This window comes from Typopeltis vanoorti, chromosome 2 (genome assembly GCF_054136105.1).
Source record: "Typopeltis vanoorti isolate ZY-2024b chromosome 2, IOZ_Tvanoo_1.0, whole genome shotgun sequence".
NCBI classification, from domain to species: domain Eukaryota; kingdom Metazoa; phylum Arthropoda; class Arachnida; order Uropygi; family Thelyphonidae; genus Typopeltis; species Typopeltis vanoorti.
This window is the reverse complement of record NC_143550.1, coordinates 160273472-160295934: the sequence shown is the minus strand read 5'-3', so window position 1 is coordinate 160295934 and position 22463 is coordinate 160273472. Positions and strand designations below refer to the sequence as shown.

At 35.8% G+C, this 22463-nt stretch overlaps 1 protein-coding gene across 3 annotated transcripts in view; it reads right to left on the bottom strand.

The window, feature by feature from the left end:
• The window catches only part of LOC150109577 (uncharacterized), a 251826-nt gene that overhangs the window by 173783 nt on the left and 55580 nt on the right, over nucleotides 1-22463 (bottom strand). Inside the window, exon 1 of one of the 3 annotated variants that reach the window (XM_090413603.1) lies at nucleotides 11592-11902. The exons of the other annotated variants lie outside the window; for them this stretch is intronic. The gene's annotated coding sequence lies outside the window, so the exon portion shown is untranslated. Of the gene's footprint in view, nucleotides 1-11591; nucleotides 11903-22463 lie in introns of those variants that run through there. 3 annotated transcript variants of the gene reach the window in all.

Here is a 22463-nt window from a genome sequence, read left to right as displayed (position 1 = left end):
TGGAGAAACCCATGCGGTTATCATTGATATTTCCAAGGCATCTGATCGCGTTTGGCATCAAGGCCTTCTCATCAAGTTATCATTTTGTGGTCTCCTTCCTTCCTTTTGTCATTGGATTGCCAGCTTCCCCAGATTTCTCTATCGCTACTGGGATATTCAGAGATCTGTACTTTCACTATCGCTTCTCCTATACATCAACGACTCTAACTTCAAATCCTATGAACAATTTTGTTAATGACAATCAGAGCCGTCGCCAGATTAGATCGTGCCCTGAGGCAAACAATTAAATATCGCCCCTGATGGCTTATAAGACAAAAATATAAGAAAATCTCCAATTGCTATTTTGTTTTTATTACAAGAGAAACATTAAAGCAAAACGATTGCATAATAATATTAATTAAATGTTTGCTCTACGGGGATATCGCACAATAAAACTGTTTATAAGCTCTTCTAAATTTAAATTATAAGCTATGTCCGCCTCTATCGATAGAGTTGCTAGAACGACCAATTTGCCTTGGGTCATTGATGTTCGCAAATCATTTTTAATCAGTTTAAGCTTGGAAAAACTTCTTTCCGCACTTGCTACGACGACACTTACAGTAACATGGTTGAACGGAGACCTTATTAAGCCGCGCCGTGAGGCAGACTGCCTTTATGCTACACCCTGTCCACGGTACTGATGACAATACTCCATTCCTTTTTATTCGAGAAACCTTTAGTGCTCAAATGATAAAGGTTTCAGGATCTTCCATAACCAATGTCTTAAATAGTGATTACCTCCCCATTCTGAAGTTGGGTGAAGATAATCTAGTCAATTTCAATGCTAATAAAAACAGATCCGTCATTGTCAAAGCTCCTACTTTACTCCCTCTTAATTCTGACAATATCCTGATTTCCATTCAAAATCGATTTCCCCTTCTTGGAGTTTCAAATCAAGTTTATCCTGACATAAACATATTATATACACACCCTCTTCAGCCTCAAAAACTTGACATTCTTTTTCCTTCAAAACGTTACTTCTCTCTTGCTCAACTCCTAACCCTTTCCTGTCCTAAATCCGACTGGCCTTAGCTTATTTTCACACTTGAGGGGTAACTCAAAATCTCCCTAGGAATTCTTGTTTGTATACAGAATAGAACAATTCGCCTAATAGTTGGCGCCTCTCTCACACAGACTTCCTCTGTTCGCTGTCTCATAGATGCTGCATAATGTTTTAATGTACATTTTCAGGGTCGCCTGCTCCACCGAAATGGCCACTACTATTCCTCCGCTTTCTTGCATTCCGTAAACATCCATACATAGCTCAACTTCAAACATATCGAACCAACGTCGCATTTTCTTCTTTCTATCAGTGGTGGCCCGTACATAAGCACTGCGACACTGCAGCGCCCCCAAGGAAAATATGAAAAAATTAAATTTTGTTTGTGTTTATAAATAATAACAATGCTTACAACATTATATAAATGCAATACCACATGTTAAAGGTTACAACTTATGTTTTGACATTGATTGAATAGTTAATAATTGGAATTGTTCGATTAACGCTTTAGATTACGAAACAAATACACTGCCATCTAACACAGCGTCGGAATTATCACATTCGGCCAATTGCAGTTAGACTCGTCGAAATTCGTTTGCGCTTATCATTGCACGTTACAAGTGATTCCGACACTGCTCGTTTGGGCAGTGTATCGTATGCTTGCGTTACTTCTGTGAGATACGAAACTTTTATTATTGGTACGTGTTCATGGTGAGGGTGAACTATTTTTTGTAAATCTTATTTTATTTTGTTAAAATAACATATGATTATTTATTTATTATAGATACAAGGCTGAATTATGACGAGCGTCACTTGAAAATATGAAAAGAATAATATTTTTTCAATTATCGTTACACGAAACAAATACACTGCGATCTAACGCAGTGTGAGAATTATCGAAACTTTTATTATTGATGTTTGTTCGTGGTGAGGGTGAAATATTTTTAATAAAGCAATTTTTAATATGTAAATTTATTTATTAATAAATTGGTTACTGATTAGGAAAAAAAGAATTTCTTTTTTTTCCCTTTTTTTTTTTGTAAATGCAGCACCCCAACTTAAAATTTTCACCGGACGCCACTGCATTCTATTCACCTCTAGTTTTTGGAGTAGTCTTCCCCATACAAGCTGTTCTTCCAAATTACTACAACCCCTAGTTTTTAAGAAAGATTTCTTCTCTCCACTTAACGTTTTGCTCAAACACGGCACTGTTGTGTTGCAAGTCTTGTGTGTATGACTTTTTCTACTTAAGATATTAATTTGTATTTTTCATTGCATTCTTCCTGAATATTTCTTGCAACTGTTTTTCTCTGTCACTCGATTTATTCTGCAAAGTACTTACTCCTTTATATCACCATCAAGGTTCTTTTTTTCTCGCTGCTAAGCTACCAAAAACATTTGGTCATCTTCATGATATTCATCTTCTTTATTCTTTCCAAAATGCACCCGTCACTTTTGTTTAGTCGATTTCACATACCTTTCCTATATTTTTCTCTATAATTCTTAAGAGCACAGGTTGACTTACTGGCGAAGAACTTTTTATCTTCATGGAGTTCTTATTTTTAGATACTAACCATTCAACTCCACCAAATACTTCTCCGGCTGAGTCAATCGATGCTTTCTTCAGATTTCACCATTCAAACTCTAAGGTTTGGTGTTTGTTTTCAAAAGCATTTATATTATTGAACTGACGTATAACACCTGAGAGTTGTTCAATTTATTATTTTCAAATCCAAGTAAATGACATTGCCTGTTTTAGGTCTTCAACAAGTGCCAACTTCAACTTTATTTATTTATTTGTTTTTATGCCAACTATCCTCTCTAATGACTCGAAGGCTGTTAGAGCTAAATGCACTATTACAACACTCTGTAGAATCACATGCACGAATAAGTCGAATCAATACGCACAAACACGATGCTCAATTTTCCATTTGAAATTTATCCGCATTACATTGAGTGCCAATACGAAACATGAAGTTTTCTTCGTGTTTTGGTTCGAGGCCATTGATTTCTTGTCATTGAACTCTTCTTTTCCCGTTCATTTCATATGTATATAATGGTCTCTGTGGCACTTCGTTTATTATTATTATTGTGACTCGGCATTAAGAAACTTTTTTTATTATTATTTAAATACCACCAGAGATTACTGACCGACATTTATTTATGATTGTGTGTGTGTGTGTGTGTGTGAGAGAGAGAGAGAGAGAGAGAAATACTGTCTTCCCCAATGATAAAGCCAACAACTGATGTGATCCCGCTCGTAGCCAAATTCGCTTAGGGGTCACGACCTTTAATTTGTTGAACCCGGGCAAAGCAGTTACACTTTACTTTCATTTTTAAAGTTTTTTTCCTTCGACAAGAACTGGCATGATTCACTTCTACAAAGTTAATTAACCACCCTATTATTCTTTTAAACTTTACTATTGTAGAACGGTATTTATCTGCAGCATACGTGATTATGATTCACTTCTTCAACTCTAATTAGCAATCTCATTATGTCTTGTGATAAACGACAATATTTCACGTGTTTACGAACAGTTGTATTAAAGAATATGTCCTCAGTGTTTAAATTATTACCATTGCCATCGTAATGATGATCATTTATAATTAGCGCATATGATTTTCAGGTTCTACTAGGAAAAGATATAATCATCTTGAAAATGAGTATTTTTATTTAAATCGGATTTTATTAATATTTGACGTAAAGCAGGATACGTCCCAATTAAAACATGCTTCAACTTTGGAAGCATACGTTTCGTTTCGGGGGGGGGGGTGAATTCTTTACAACTTGAACAGTTAATGTGTATTTAAATACAGAAGACTGATGGGTAATGCAGCGAATTCCGATTTGAATTGCACTATAAATAAATACGTGACCTGCGTTTTTCGGCTGATGCTATTAAGTGCAACGCATTAATCCGACTATTAAAAAGCAGCAGTCAGTGCCACTGGTTGGCAGTTTGCCTTCTCCAAATTAAAAACAGCAAAATCAACATTCACTATGCCTTAATTCGTGCCACCGCTAGAATAACGATAAACAAATGAGAATAAAAATATTCAAGGATTGTAGAGAAGTGCACAGCATACTGAAAATATATAATCACCAAGGAAGAATTACAATCCTTTTTTCTTTAGTTGCGTGTTTTGCCTTAGAAAATTATTTGTATGATTTAATGATATTTGAAGCGCACACGTTTTCAAAGGCCAACGGAACACTATGCAGCAATGCCATAATAGAAACCCGATAAATGATACGAATCAATAACACACACACACAAATTGAACTCTCAGCCGGTTGGTTAGAATGCGGATACACTAACCATCGGGCCAAACAGGCCAGCCATTTTCTTGTGCACGCCGACTTCAGCCCAGCCCTGCCTTAAGGTGGTAAGCTAGAACACATTCATCACAGCGAAACTTCAGTTTTGTTAGCAAGGAAAACCTCATCAAAAGAGCAATGTTCCTTAGCGTATTGGGAATGAATCTTATCCCCAGATTCCCACAGGCAGGAATCCTAACTTAGAAATAATAAAGTTTCGTAAGATTATCACAATTCTGGATACTGGTCTTCATTAATCATATGTTGCACGAGTCAAGCTTCCTTTTTTTCCAGATTTTAAGATGATAACACTAAATGTAATTACATATATTATTAGTGGCATGCGAATGAATTATCTTAATAATATTGCACTCCAGAAAACAATAGTGATTTGGTATCTGTGTTAACCACAATGTATATATAAATAAATGGAGGGGAGGATCCGTCCACTGCTCGCTAACTCCCCTCCAATCCTAGACTGCAAAGCTTCTCGTTTCCGGCTGAAGGCCAGTAAAGCGGCTCATCAAAAGAATCCGTGACCCAAATGTCAGCAACAGATAGAGGACACAATGCATTGCATTGTGCAACTTAAATGTTTCACTTATTCGAAGTAATACTACAATTCGATACTAGTACTAGTACCAGCCAATGAAATTATTATTTTGTTTGTTAAAAGCAGATATCATACTTGTGCCTAGTAGCGCCCTCTAGAGCATTAAAGTCGTATCACTATTGTAATATAGCACTAATATCACATATAACCAGAGAACGGAATAGCAAAAAAAAAACAAACAAAAAAAAAAAAAACATCAGGTTGTTGTTGTGATTTATACATCGCGCGCGCGCATTTTGTCGCGATAAGGGAGTAGAACGCGCAATGCGTTGATAATAACAGTAGCATAATAATATATGCCGGACTACTGTAAGGTCCACATGAACATGCCCAGCTAAAGTAGGAGGGGCACAAACAAGTAGCTTTAGCAATCTGCTGATGTAAAAAAAAGAAAAAAAGTACAAGAAAGTAATTTGATTTTTTGCAGTGAAAGTGATAGCATCAAGAAATATACCATTGAATATTTATCGAAAAATGTCAATTTAAGAAACAAATTAAATTGGAATAAAATTCGAACGAGAAAATGTAAATTATTTGGGTATTTTTTTTTAATGGAGAGCCCATCCACGAGAGGTTGATTAACCTATAGCACGTTGTTACCTGGATGGGCAATAAGGACCTTATTCACGTTTAATTTGAAAAGCTGTGGGTTGTGTTCCTTGGGAAATAGATGTGGTGGAAGGCTGTTGCACAGGGCAGTAGTGGAAATGGTAAAAGAAGATGATGAGAATTTTGTTCAGTGGGTTTGAGGTCGAACTGTGAGAAGGTGCTGGTTAACTGCTGCAAGCGTTTGGACAGATCTGTAAGTGTGTGTGGGGGGGGGGGGATTATTGATGCCAATTCTGATGAACAGCGGTATTTATAAAGGATGAAGGCTGCGGAGAACTGAAATGCATGTGCGAAAGAGTGGAGATATCAGTGTGAGAGAAAGGGGTCGTCAATCAATCTAACTCTACAGTTATTGATCTCTTTTCTGTAGAGAATACAGTATTTTCATATACTCTTAGGGACACTACCCTAGATATAAGAGCAGTATTCAATGGTCGGGCGGATTTGTGATTTGTTTAGGATTAAGAGCTATTCAGAGTTAAACGCCTCGAACGAAAGAAAAACCTAATTTTTTGGATGCAGAAGAAGCAATAGTTACGATATGCTCACGCCAAGGTTTGAAGTAAAAGAATAATTTCCGAAGGTTAATAAAACATCGAGATGTAAATTCAACTGTATGGAACAATAAAGATCTAACAAAAGAAACCAAAGTACTTATAAATCAGTAGTCCTACGGGTCTTAACTTATGCCTATGAAATAAGAATAGAAAGATAAATACGACGTGTGAAATGAAAATGTCAAGAAAAATAGTCAATAAAAATGAAAAGATTTATAAAGGTCAGATGCAGTGCACGAACGAATGTCCAAAAAAGACAAGATCAGATTGGAATAAACATAATAACAGAATGAATTTAAAAATAATAGTTAAATCAGTATGCAACTGTAATTCAAATACAAAAAAGACCAACTAACAGATTAAAAAAATTAAAAAATAAAGTTGAAGATTGCCTGCAGTGAAGTATTGCAAACACAAAGGCTAACGCTTAATTAGAGGGAAGGCATACGCAAGCACGGCTATATATATACTGTATACACACACGTACCGTGTGTGTGTGTGTGTGATAGATAGATAGATATAGAGAGAGTTTAGTTCACAGGCTTATTCTTTTTAATATCGTTCGGATCAGACAGTCGTCAACAAGTCGTTACAGAACGCCTTCTGTGAGTAAACCGTATCAACGTACATTTATCAGACAGTGTTAATGTGATAGAGTAGAGACATGAATATCTCGAAGAAATATATTTTAAATCAAAAAGCGTTTGCAAAAAAAAAAAAAAAAAAAGCGCCTACATAGCACCACTGGGAAAATGACAGACATGCGCCTGTTCGATCAGAAAAGACCAGCATTCTCATCATGACGAGAATAGCTAAACAAGAACAGACAGATAAATGCAAAGCGATCTGAAGAAGAATCTTCAAATAGGATTTTTCAAATGAAGATGAGTGAGCCCATCTCGTCCGCTAATAGCAGGTTTTATCTTTCAAAAACAAATTCTGGTTTTCTTTCATCAAAACAGGTAAGCCCAGAAAATACAATTAACAGACAAAAATACTGTATAGTGTGGTGTAGCGTACATGATAGATTATTATATGTGTGTGGATGAGCGAATTATGTAGATTACTTTATAAATCGTAATAATGTTTAAATGTAATTAATACAATACGAATGATTTCTGACTTCTCCTTGTATGTTTAATTTTTTTAAAAAAAATACTATCTTCAAATAGTTCTTTTGTGCTGTCACCCACCTCTCTTTAAGTTCCCCAACAGACTTCAAAGCTATTTCGCGAAGAGTATAGAGGGCAACATACCCTTCTCTGAAAATGGCATTCATATAGGAATGGTTTGCATTGAGACAATAAATGCAACCCGATCTAAAAGGCAATTGTTGAATGTGGTATTTTCACTGCATTGAATTTCTAGAATACGCTACATGTGACAATCTATATGATCAATACATTTTTACGACAAATTCAATCAGGTTTTTTTTTGTTTTTTTTTGGGATGTTTCTTTTTTTGATACAATATAAACAAAACATAAGTATTATGTATGAACAGAAGCGTATAAGTGCCTTAAATCTACGAAGAGTGAATTAATAATAAACAGAAAAAAAATACTCTGATGTTTATATAATTTAATTTAGTTTTAGACTTTTAAAATTTCAATTTTACGCTTAAAATGAAACTATATTTCTATTTTCAAATGCTCCGAAGAACTGCACTACACCAATTATCACTGGAAGCAAATGTTTGCTCCCTTGGAACCCGCCTCACGTGTTTTCTGTTGCTGGTGTTCACCCACATACACATACACACACCAAAGATTTGAACTCTCCCACTTTGTCTCGTGATCTTGCATATCTGTCTCCTTGAGTATCCGTCAAGTAGGATATCGATTCCTGTGATAATTCGCACGTGACACGAGCACGAATGTGTTTTAAAAAGGAAGTTGAAGTCTGTGTGGTGCACGCAAAGAAAAAGTTCATGTATGAAGTGGAAGTCGAAACCAATCATCGAATGCTTTGCATGTACCCTGGAGAGGATGCATTGGCAATTGATTAATTAACTCAAAATTCCAATCTACTATGGAATATTGGTTACGAAACTGAAATTGTAAAAAGATATGTTTTCACGCGGAGTACTCTTTCGTGGAAGTTAATTATTACAATTACTGATTATCACAATATTACTACTGTTCTTAGTAATCAAAACTGTAGAGATAGGACTTTTTTTTTAATCATTCTTGATTTAAATATCTAACCTAAACGACCATTAACAGCAATAATATAATAATTGCATAATAACCTTTTCGACTACTGTATTACTGCAATGTCTGATTTCTTATTCTCTTGTTTTGGGTTTATTCAAATTCATGCGAGAATCAATATGCTCAATGATACGACAAAAATTAAAATAAAAGAACAGAAATAATAAATTATTCGGCGACAGGGTCCAAGTGCGTGCGTGTTTTACAGCCGTATGTGAATGTTCAATATTTACATACAGCTATTCAGATTTTTGAATGAGTAGATTTAATTAGAAATATGTTTCAAAATCAATGTCCCGATTTCATTTCCAGGGGCATATTAAAATAGTTAACAGGCAGTAGCTTACTAACAATTTTAATCTGCACCCTGGCAATGCTTCTCATAATCGACTCTTAATTAAGAATTCTTCAAAGGTATAAAGTGCCTTTAGGCACAACCAGATAGCAACGAAGTGTATTTTACTTTTCTTCTTTTTATTTTTTAATAAGATTTCAAACTAGGTTTTTGCAAGCCTAAGTTTCAAATGTTTTTTAATTGTTTTGTTAAGTGTGGCGAGTTAAAAAATAAGTCATTTTATGTTTTTTCAGAATGCTTTTTGATAAATGAATGATTATTAGTGAAATTTCCAAGGATAATTATCTTAAAATGTGTAACTGACCTGGATCACAGTTGGGTCATTTGCCTTAACTACAGTGCTACGAAAAATCTACATGCCCCACCCTCCAAATTGGGGCTCAAAAAAACAATAATCGTAGTTATTATATTATTATTATATGGGCACCTCCATGGAGTCCGAAGACTCATTGCGGGAGACCCAAACTATCCGCACAATCAATCATAACTTTCCTTGAACCCATTAACAAAAAAAGCACTCACAACTGACTCTGGCAACCCATTCCACTCATTCGCAACTCTCCAAGCAAAAAATGTAGTCCTTACACCCCTAGTAACCACACCTTTATTCAATTTCGAGGGATGAACCCCTTGTTCTGGTCCCTCTAACCAAGTGCCGAAACATTTTCCCGCCATCTATCCTATAAAACTCTTTAAGCAGCTTAAATGTTATTACAATATCCCCTCTTTTTCTCCTATCAACCAACTTCTGCAATCCACACTCTTAATCCATCCTCATAGGGAACATTCCACAGACCACTCACCTCTGAATCTTCTCCACCACTTCCTCATCCCGAAGAAACCCTGGAGATCAAACCTGAACACACTAATCCAGATGTGAGTGTATAAAGCCTTATAAAGAGGAATTACAACTTCCTTATCTCTACTTGTTAATGTGTTCTTCAACAGCCAAGTAATCTTATGGACTACCTTAGGAATACATCCTCTAAACTTTAACTCTCTGTCTATCACCACTCCTAAATCTCTAGCTGGAATACAGTGCCATCAATGTGATACACAACTTGTAATCCATTTATCCCAAAATGCATAACTTTATATTTCTCCACATTAAGCTGATATATCCATTATCTTTTGCCCATACTGACAGCCTATTTAAATCATCCTGCAAGCTTTCCACATCGCCTTGATTAACTATTACTCTACCTAATTTCATATCATCAGCAAACAACTGAATATTTCCTTTCAGGTTATTTGCTGTATCATTTATGTACAAATCAAACAGCAATGCTCCCAGCACAGTCACCTGTTTTCGCCTCGATTATGTCCCTCCATAGACCACTTTTTGGTATCTGCCCAACAGCCACCTTCTTACCACTTAACCAGCGTCACATCCATCCCTATTTATTCTAATTTGCGTAACAGAGTTCCCTGTGGTATTCAGTCATTACCAACATCACTGCTGAATTGGCAACTATAGCAACTCCATATTATATAAAAATCTAGATATTGCAAGGCAAAGATCCCTTAAAAAACAAAAAAAAAAAAAATTCCAATTTCGATTACGATATCTCTCACTAGTACAACCTGGTGCTAAATCCCGGTTCACTCAACCGCAAGAAGCATTGATTTTTCTTAATGTTTCCGATTTTAGCTAGTAAATAATCATCTAATGAAATATTCGAATTCGTAATGTGACCGTTTTAAAAATAAATAAATAAAAAGATAACATTTTGCTGCAAAATTTTTTCTACATTTATTTGGAGCAGAATCTATTAATAAGAGCGATATTTCTTTAAATTAGACTTCCGAAACTAAGAATTTAAACTATTTTTGAATAGCAAGTTCTCTGCGCATGTGTCAAATATTTTACTCGGTCTATTTGAGTTAAATGAGCTTTGGTTTCTTTATGATACTGGTGTGCAAAGTACACGTATTATAATAGCTGCATTCTTTAGAACTTAAGTAGGTTAAATCGGTGCAGACTTCTATTATGCAATGTTCTCCGATAATAGTGGATTTAACACTAGTTTTAAAGAATACTAGTCTTCAAAAGCATTTCAACATTTCGTGCACCACCTGTTTCCAGAAAATTAAACACAAAACGTTTGCTTTATAGACAGCAGACGATAAAAATGTAAAACTTATTTCGTCGAAATTAACAATGCTAACACCATCTGGTGGTGCTACTAGGATGCAAAATTACATTTCTTTTATTCTGTCATTATACTAGCAGAATGGTGTTCACAATTTCACTGTTTCGGTTCTAAGTATTTCTTTTCGTGTTAGCATCGTTCAAAAAAACATATGTCCTTGTTAACCAGAAACCGAGAAAATTCATTTCGAAGGTTTTCCGCGAATGACGGAGTTTTCGGAATGACAGGTGTCGCTGTAATCAGCTGTTCCTTACATTGTTTCCGGCTAACTGAATATGGAAAGTTGGTAAAGTTCTATTTTATAATATTAATAAATAATGAGTTCAACGAAATAATGTGAAATGGCCAGAAAATTAAACTGGTATCTTTACGTTTGCCAGGAAACATTAAAAAGACAGTATGTTTGCGGATACGTCCTATTTATTTTATTTTTTATATATATGCATGCACGCTTCACTTAGCTTGTATTATGCATAAAAAGTATGGTTTCGTGCATAAACACGACAATCAATTTTATTACTTAATCAGTTTCATATTCGGTGGTTTCAGTTTACGTTATTAAGCCTAACATTGATAAATACGTATGCTAAACTTGGGGGTCAAACAACTGAGGAAGTTCATATAAAAATGCTATATATATATATATATATACACAGTATATGAATTCTTATACCACATAAGCTTATATACAGAAAATGGGAAGAAAGCACAGCTCATATAGACTATCGACTTACCTCTTTTCATTAAATACTACAAATCGGATCAGATTAACGGCAGCTATAGAAGGGAGATTATTTACGGTCCAGTACTCTTCACAGAACAAGGTCAAAGTTCATGTGACAAACTGTATAAAAGTCCTTGAACTTATAAAAACCGAATATCTACACGAAGGCCAACAAACTAAACCTACAAGAAATCCTGAAAGCTTCTAATGTCAGTGTGCGCATCGCCAACACCTTACTGCTAAAGCAAAACTACAAAAGACTCCTCTTAAAAAAAAATAAATAAATAAAACCGTCGCCATCCGTTCACCTCACGGCGTCGACGTGGCCAGAGTTTGTATATACACGGCAAAAATCAGCTGGAACTTCCACAGCCACATAGGCACCACGAGGTTTAACTGTCTGTATTGTCAGGGCGCCAATCAGTCTAAGTTGTTTGTACGCGCAGCTGGTGTGCGCCCGTGGGCGATACTATCCTTCGGAAGGGGTATTCAGTAGAGTAATGTGCACTATAATTGAAACACAACAAAATCTAGTGAAAGCATCTAGTCCTGAACGAGTCTGTCTTTCTCACTCGCACACACACACACACCCACAAGCAAAAAAAATTCATTTTTTTTTTCAGAAAAATTAGAAATCATCATTAGCATGTGATTTTAAATTTAAAGAACTGAAATTACGATTAAGATACAATGGTTCGAACCCAATGTAACATGAATGTTTTTCTATTTAGGCCGCAAATAAATTTCATCGCCCGGTTTGAAACCACTAAACTGCTTCACGGAGGCCTAAAGTGGCTAAAAGTTCCACTGGTTAGTAGCAATATACAGGTATCCCTTGATTAATGCGGTTAATTAATCCTTCGATGTTACCGCGTATATTAAAATCGCGTTAATGAAATCTATTAATGAATGGTAAAAATTACAATTCGTCTATGGTCAATTACTCTATTAATAATTCGTTTTATATGGTACTCTTTTAGGAAAGATAAAAAATTGATGCAAAGTAAATGTTTAATAAATATTTACTGAATTTTTTTTTATCAAAAGAAGTTATCAAGAGTCGTTTGAACAGTTTTAGTTTTTTTCTTATCGGCATAAATTTTACGATAACAAGTAAAATGACTCTCCAGACCTCGGCAAACAAGCAATAAAACCTAAAGAAAAAACACTGCAAATATAATACATGATGGTAGAAATTAAGTGGATATTGAATCCAACATTATTTCATAGCCGAATATATAGAAACTACACGAGTTTCGTGCCGAATATATAGAAACTAAACGTTTCGGCGGATGCAAGCATAAGCAAACTTATGGGCAACTCGTAGTAAAGGTGGAATAAGCTTCAGATCACTTTCCTTAGTATTTTCCATAATGTAAAGCACATCTCCTAGAGGACATGTATGATAAATAAGCCTTTGGCTCTCTATTTCAGTAATACATGATGGTTTATTTATTTTCAGTTACAATCTAGAAATTATTGAACAAAATAAAAATAAATAAATAAACTAAACCATACCATCAAATATCACAAACCTTTACATAACACGTGTTAAACCAAACTGGCAGCAAAAAAAAAAAAAAAAACAGTGCGGAATATCACTCGTAACATATGAATGCACAGCTACTCATGACCTCCAAGTTATACACTGAACTGTGTAAGAATATTTATATTAAACATTTTTAATGTTTAATATAAATGGCACCATACCTGCTTGTCTCTACCGTTCGCATTAAGCCAGAAATTCCCTGAGTAGCCTTAATAACTTTTGCAAAGATTGTATTCTCTGCATTTCAACTTACAATCTAAGAACACTTCGCGATGCTTCACTTCCTGAAGCGAAACTTCAGCGATACAATACAATGAACTTCATCTCATTTCCTGCGACCAACTTTCATTTTAAACTTCGAAGTGGCATCACAATTTATCCGACCAGGACGTCAATCTATTCAAATTCTTTTGCAGCAGCAACACGTCAGAAATCATTGATATTACTTTCCCCAATTTAGCATCATTAGCATAGACCTGAATATCTCCTTAAACTGTGAATAAATATATTTATATTATAATTATATATAAATTAAACAATCTTCAGAAGAGAACCGCGTGGATGTTAGTGGTTTTTTTTTTTTTTTTTTGCCACCTTCACTGGTTGTAAGATACGGGCTACTTCGAAACATTCTATATTCAACTTACGCCGGAAATATTCTTTTGAACTGGGAGGGGAGGGGGGGGGCTGAAGGAAATAAGCAAGCGACATTTAAACGCACTGTACTGCACGCGCTGACGATTAATGTTTCAACAATTAATGCCACAGAGACGATATTTTCCAGTTATGAATGCACCTACAAATTTCCTGGATACGGCTGGCGACACCTGCCTGTAACCTCCTCAATAGGATTGTTGCAGCGTGTTCTTGTAACTGATAACACGTGCTATTCAATTGCACACAGTAGCAGATGATAATACAAATATGATAATCCATATATCTGCTTGTCGCTCGCCTAAATGATGTCACACGACTAACTTTATTATTACGAGAAAAAATCAGTGAATGGACGTATACTCCTTGATAAAGGTCAAACGATGCCGGGAAATAAGAAAAAGCTTCAGCTTATTCTTACTTTGAATTTGTAAAGTATTTATTTCAGAATACTTACACGTATGTTAAAAAAAAAGAAAAAAAAAAGTTTTCATAGCATCAACTCCATTGGTTAGTCACATTGTGCGAATGGAACGGACAGACTTCCTCGCCTGGTAATTGAGGGCACAAAACCCAGGGGAAGACCAATATTAACATGGCACAAAGTCCTTAGAACGGCATTGAACTTTCAAAGCTGTCAGCATATGAAAGAGCTTGTTTCGAACAGAGAACGGTGGAAGGCTCAACCCGTCTTGAGAACGGATAATAAGAACAAGAAATTGATGTGAGTATGAAAATCCCAATTAAAAACGGAATTGCACAATATTAAATATTAAGTTGAGACAACTAATCAAGCATGATCCAATATAATACATATTCCTCTTGTAGATATAATAATGCGAAATTTACAAGGATTATTACAGTTATGTCTGTTGAAAGTTTTTTCCCACTTGGCTAGGCTATAATAAATTTAGTTTAATCCTTTATCCAAGTGTAAGCAAACAAAGTTTGCGCCCGCCCTAAGTATCTTCAGGACTGAGGCAACTCGTGGTAAAGGTGGACTAAGCTCTCATCACTCCTTGTCTCAGTATCTCCCATAATGCAAAGCACATCTCCTTGTGGACATGTGTAATGCCATGTATTAAGGGAAGGGCCACTACCCAGACCGGTTTCGACATTTATTGAGGTCTCGTCAGTGGGAGTCAGATCCAGAAATAAGGCAGAAGCAATGGAGAAGTCATATTTACCTACACGAGTTGCCAAAAGGTGTCTCACCTTATTAAATTACTCTGGATTTAGAGAAACATATTGGAAATTCTTTTCCACTTGGTTAGACTATAATAAATTTAGTTTAATCCTTTATCCAAGTCTAAGCAGTCCAGAAGATACTTCACACGCAAACTTTGTTTGCTATACCTTTTGGCAACTCGTATAGGTAAATATGACTTCTCCGTTGCTGCTTCTGCCTTAGTATCACCACTTCTGGGTCTGACTCCCACTGACGAGACCTCAATAAATCTCGAAACCGGTCTGGGTAGTGGCCCTTCCCATAATGCTATGCATTATGGGAAGAGCCACTGAGGCAACTCGTGGTAAAGGTAAACCAAGCTCTCATCACTACATGTCCGCAAGGAGATGTACTATGCATTATGGGAGATACTGGGACGAGGAGTGATGAGAGCTTGGCTCACCTTTACCACGAGTGGCCTCAGTCCTGAAGATATTTCGGGCGCAAACTTTGTTTGCTTACACTAGGATAAAGGATTAAACTAATTTTATTACAGTCATGTCTATCAATGAATGTGTTCAGTGGCCAGTTTGTTTTTCGAGAATAAAAATCTAAGTTTCCAGGAAATAAAGCTTGATACCCCTCCCCCACCTTCTAACTCATCTTTAGCGGAAAAAGTCGTTATAAATGCTGTTCGCAAAATACATACCCTCGAACTAAGGTCGTTCCATCTGAGGATCTAATGTTGAGTCGTCCTCGCCAATAGGCTTCGATACTTTACTGCATGTAAAAAAACTTACTGAAAGAATGTGAATGCAGGCGTACTTCTGGGGGAGGGGGTATTCGTATTCTTTTATGTATTGAAGTGCTAGAAATATTTTAATCAAAACACAAATTGTCCTTCTTGAAAGGCTAACTACTGATTCTTGTCACACGAAGGATGAGATTCGATGGATGAAGCTTCTTTTTCAGGTCTAGAAACTGTCGTGCGGTTGCTTCGTTGGCAATAAAGATTTTTCATTCTTCAAAAAACTGTGTATAAAAGCAAACAAAAAAAAACTTCACCACCACACTATTTTCTATAAAATGTTATTAGCTTAGCATCTGCGAACCTCTTCTTATTAAGAGTGCTGACAAGTAAGAGGAGACGTTTGTCGGTTTTCTATATGAGATAAAAGTTTATCTCTTTTGCTAACCTCTTCAGATATTTTTAGCAAATTAAATACGAAACTCTCCTTATCAGCAAACCCCCTTACTACAAAGTCTAAAGGTGAATAGATATAACATGCTAACCTAAAGCCTTGAAAGACATCGCTTTTTTTTGTGTGTGTACATAGGAAAACGAACTTGGCTATAGTGGGATAAATGAAATAGTTTAAAACATAAGGTTTAAAGCGTCGTCATTCTGAGTATACAAAATATTTTAATGTTATTTAATAATAAACAACACAACATTCTTAGTTTAAAGTCTGCATGCAAAGAACTCTATTTCAAAAATGCAGTCGGGAACGAATCAGAACTTATGTAAAAAAAAAAAAAAAAAAAAAAAGGGCGGGGGGGGGTTAGTTGTATCCTTCGTTTCCTAAGGTCAGCATGAAAACAAATTTTTTTTCAATGAACAGGATTACTTTCCTACTGCCTCAACGTACACGCATCTTAACAAGGTGAGCTAACGGATCTCATACGGGAATAGATACTTTGTATAAAAATAAAACAATAAATAATTTAAAAAACATCTATAAAACTTTTCCAATAATGTCTAAGTTTTTGAAGGAATGCTCATCAACATATTTCATCTTCTTTATAAATTTGCAACAGAATATAAGCGCCCCTAGTACAATCGGACCATAATTTTTTTCCCCTTTCAATTTGAAGTGAGTTGGCTAATCTCATATTTGTTTTTATTTATTTAATATTAAATTTTCTAATAATTAGCTTATTCATTAGGCACCTATGATCGTCTATATATCCGTGGTGCATGTAAGAGAACGCGGCCATGAATTGTGAAAAAGAGAAGCAGGATTCAATCCGTACAAGGAAATTATTTATACCCCTTGAAATACGAAGAAAGTTATATACTGAAGATGATTATTACTACAGAAAGTTGTGGTGAATAACAACATTGAATAGCATCGCTTTTTGGGAGTATATTTACTCCCAAAAAAATATTATTTTTTTGGGAGTAAATATAAAAGATAACTTTTATATTTACTGATGTTGCTTATGTAATGTTCCCACAAGAGAAAATATAATGATCTGCCGTAAGAGGGCGCTATGATCGATTACAAAAAACGGAAATAGTCTGTCCATAAACAGAAAATACATATTCCATATAGAACACGAAGGGAAGTTTTAGACTAGAAATGGATATCATTATCACGTTCTTTTCACCACCTTTCACTTTAGGATGGAAAGTGCATGGTTCTAGGAAAAAGCTTTATATGGGCTGATGGTGAGTTAGCAAGTTTTTTTTTTTTTTTTCTCTTGAAAACTCCGATTTTTCATCCCTGGCCTCAGAGCTTGGTGGTTCTAGTAGTAATTCCAAAACAATCCAATCCCACAATTTTCAATGCACGAAAAAAGCTAGGCAGAATTATTATTAGAGACCAGTAGGATATTATTATTATTTATTTATTTTAGTTTGAATTGCGAAAAAAGTAGCCAATATCGCTAAACGGTGAACACTCTTATAAAGGTTCGTTATATTATACTATACTAGAAATTTATATTCACAGTTTGGGCATTTATTTTACTTCATATTAAAATAAATCTTCAATAGAAGATTTCATTCCATTTAATATGGATGGGCATGTAAGGTAAGATAAGGGTTAACCAGTCTGATTTAGGTAAATTTTCAAACGCCTCAGAATTACCGTATCATTAGCGACCGGTAAGAAGAAGATTGGAATAATTGTGCATCAACAACAACGTGAGACTGCTTTCCAAAACTAGAAAAGTTTTAAACATTCATTCCTATTTAGGTTGAGTTTCTGTAACAGATTTTAACTTTACAAGTTTCTTTTTTTATGCACGTACCGGCCATTGAATTAAAATCCTTTAGGCAGACATGTGTGAACATCAGTTATGCAACGCATATGCAAAATACTTGGGTCACCACATGTTCTAGCCAACTATTTTAAGAATGCTGCTGATCAGTAATCGTCAAAAGTGTTGATCACAAGAGGAAAACAAAAGATCTTTCAGAGTTCGATAAAGGGCTTATTGTGGATGCCCCCGTCTGGCTGGAGCCACGATTTTGAAAACAGTAGAGCTCAGTGGTTTCTCAAAAGGTGAGATATCCCGGGTGTTTAATCAGTGGAAAAATAACCCACATTGCTTGTCTAAGATGCGTAACTATGGTACTAAGACAGTCTCTTAGGAGCGGGATTGCCGTCGTCTGAGAAGGCTTGTATGGACAAATAGAACCTTATGTGTACAGCAATTGACCGAAGCATTCGATGGACTGCTCACGACCCATATACGGAAATTCAAGAGGATAGGTATTAAAGATCCAACACGATATTAAACAAAAGTTTCTAATTCAGTGGTCGGTATGCCTATTTTAGAAACTGATTTTTAACTTAAGGACTTCACTTTTCTTCCAAGGAACCTTTGGACCGGAAGAAATTACATGCTAGAATAAACCTGATCTGTCACACTTTAAAATGGAAACAATTACTAATTATTATTTCTCAATAATTTGAAAGTAATAACCATTAAATAGACATCATCATCATCATCATCATTAAATTCCTGCCATGTACCCTCAAGGGGTGTACAGGATATGATAGTACTACATGAAAATTTACATCATTACTAACTTCTTATCTACAATTTTTCTCCAAATCAGTCTGTTACTTGTCAAGACTCCAACATTATCAGATCTTATATTTCTATCGTCGAAGGCACTTTGTACCGTATCAATCCACCTATATCTCGGTCTTCCTCTGGGTCGTTTTCCTGCCAACCTGGCAGAGAACACTTGTTTTGCTAATCTTTCCTCTCCCATTCTATTTAAGTGACCATACCATCTGAGATTAGCTCTGCTAACGCATTCCTGGATGCTGACAATGTCAAGTTCTTTCCTAATATCCTCATTTTTAATATGATATTGCCATTGATGCCATCTGTTCACGCCTCTAATCTTTCTCAGAACTCTCATATCTGTGGTCTCTAGTCTTTGGTCAAGTGTTTTACTTCTGACCCAGCTCTCAGATCCATAAGTTAAAACTGGTTTGAACACTGTCTTGTACACAGCTAATTTAGTGTTCCGACTGATTTCTCTCTTATTCCATATGAATTTATTCAATTGACTTCCCACCATACCAGCTTTGCTGATTCTGTTGTCTATTTCTATATTTAATTTACCATCTTCAGTAAAAATCGTGCCTAAGTAGCTGAAATGTTTTACTTGTTCCACAGGTTCTCCATTCACAACACAGTTGACATTTTCAATGATTCTGCCTATTTTCATTGTCTTTGTCTTTTTATTGCTGACCTTCATGCCATATCTATTACAACAGCTATTCAATATAGTCAGAGAATCTGGCAGACTTGCAGCAGATTTATTTAGAAGTATAACATCATCTGCATAAAGCAAAGAGCTGACATTAACATCTCCAATTTTGATATCATATTTAATACCACTTTCCTTCATAATGTGATCCATATAGATAATGAATAACAGAGGGGATAATGTATCCTTGTCTCACACCAGATTAAACATTAAACCATCTTCCTGTACTTCCTTCAATTCTAACTGCTGACTTACAACTCAAATAAAGACTAAGTATTGCTTGATATAATGCCCCATTCACACCATATAACTGCAGCGTATTGAATAGCTTCTCTCTTGGCACCTTGTCATATGCCTTTTCCAGATCGACAAAACTTAAATACAGATCTTTGTTATATTCCCGTGCTTTCTCGACTATTTGTCGTAAAGTGAAGATCTGATCCTGACAGCCTCTATTTGGCCTGAATCCAGCTTGTTCTTCACCAAGCTTTTCTTCCACAATTCTTCTCAACCGTTTCTCAAGTATACTTGCATAGATCTTGCCAGGAACACTCAGTAGGGAAATACCTCTGTAATTCTCACATGCAGTTTTATTTCCCTTTTTATGTATGGGTACTATGAGAGCTCTACTCCAGTCATCGGGAATTCGTCCCTCAGTCCAGGCTTTCTGAACTATGCAGTGCAGCCACTGTAAGACTCTTATACCACCATACTTCAGCATTTCTGGTCGAATATCATCTACTCCTGCTGCCTTTCCACATTTCAAGCCTTTGATGGCTTTTTCTACTTCTAGTATGGATATGTATTTCTGACTGCATGCCTGTTGAGTGTTTTTTACCACTGTGCTGTCATCACTGCTTGTTTCATTTAGCAGTTTTTCAAAGTAATTACTCCATACCTCAAGGATAGCTTTTTCTCCCGTTTTCATGTCACCGTTATCATCCCTAACTCCTTTTACAGCACTCTTTCCTCCATTCCTAAGCTTCTTCAACAACCTCCAGAATATTTTGCCACCTTCTTGATATTTATTTTCTATATTCTTGCCAAAGTCCTCCCATGTCTTTTGTTTAGCTAGTTTTACACACTGTTTAGCTTTCTTACATTTGTCTCTGTATTCTGTAAGAGTAAAAGCTGACTTATTTGCCAGGAACTTTTGATATGCTTTCTTCTTTTCCTTCACTGCCTCTTTAACTTCCTGTGTCCACCAGGGAGTTCTGATTTTTTTATCCTTGCACACAACCTCACCACATGCCTCTCTGGCAGAATCAATCAATGTTTTCTTCAGAGTTTGTCACTGAATCTCCAAGGTTTGATTCCTGCTCTCAAACTCTTTCATTTTCTTTTCAATAATCTTTGTGTATTTTAGCCTACAGTTCACATCTGAGAGATGCTCAACTTTTATTCGCGTTAAAACTTTCTTACATGCTATTCTTTTCAATATGAAATTCAATTTTATCCTGCTTAAGACTAAATAGTGATCACTTCCAATTTCAAATCCTCTGTACACTCTGGTGTCCTGCACCAGGGAGAAAACATCACTATCAACAATAACATAGTCAATGAGACTTTTCTTATTCCTAGCCTCTTCTCTCCATGTGAACATTAAATAGACAAGTGGATTTAATGTACTTAACTTCTTAGGTTAAAAGGGCACACATGAAATACAAGGTTGTAAGCCTGATAATATTTTGATAGCGCATAACTTACAATATAATGTTGTTAGGACACGTAGTTTCAAAACTGCAAAAATACCGTCGCATAGCGAAGCTTAATGGAAAGTATCGTCTTTAGTGGTACTGAAATTGTTGCACGCAGTTGGCTAGATTGGAGCTTCAATGTCTTTGAAAGCTTTGCTCCTGCACGTGAGGTATTCTTCATGATCAGAAACTTAAAAAAATGCAGGAGGAAAATCCTTCTTTGTAGTAAACCTAGTCTTAAAAAAGTGACTCTATCCTGAATTAAAATATCGGGCGCTGATAAGAGCAAGTTAGAAATCTTGTCTGTAAAATCCTCAGAGTTTCTTATGTACGAAGAATTACCAATAGCGAATATTGCCTGACCCGTTTATAAATAAGGCTGACGAGAATCGACTGCTAGTCAAGTTGGCCTAATAGCTTTTTGCCGCATAATTCAAGCCCCAAATGATCTGAGTGGAACATTTGCTTCCCGCGCTTTAGTGAGATCGCACAACCTTAAACGCCTGATATAATGTATCCAAATCTTATCAATTCTTTGTTCAGTAAATCCACTGAGATTTTTATTTAATCGTAATGCGAGATTGCGTCTCTTGAGATACAGCGGTGCATAGAACGATCTTGTAACAATAACTTGCTTCCTGTAATATTTTTTGTCGCGTAACACGAGTCTCGTTCAGCGGGCTATAATTAGATTCTCTCCCCTTCTTAAAAAAAGGAATGACAATCTAATTATAACCCGCCCATACAAAGATTCATTCATTCCTTGATACATTAAAATTCTTTATAAAAAGAACTAGTACTCGTTAAATACCTTTTTTTCCCCCTAATGGTTACCCTCTCAATTAGGGAATATAATAAATAACTCTGGTCTTCATTCTATGCATTCAAATCCAAGCACCTACTTTCTACAAACCTACACCGGTGTCCAAAACCTAAGGACAAATAATCTTTCTGAAGATTACAACCGCAAATTCAGACGAATTAGATTCTGGCAATTTGTATAACTGACGATTTCGAGTAGAAAGAGGGACGTGTTCAAATTTTTGAATCGCACGCAAAGCGGTGTCACGTGGTAGCGCTCAACAGGATAAAAGGCAAATGGCTGCGCTAAGCGAATTTGAAGAAAATTCTTTTCGTGAAGGAATTAAGTTGCAAACTTGGATGTCTTGTAATGTCTCAAAGACACCATCTGGATGGTTTCAAGTGGGGGGAGAATTATTGGAAAGTTTGAAGAAGGCCACAGAATTACTGATATTGATAGAGATTTTTGAATCTCGCGTAACGTTGTATCCAGGATG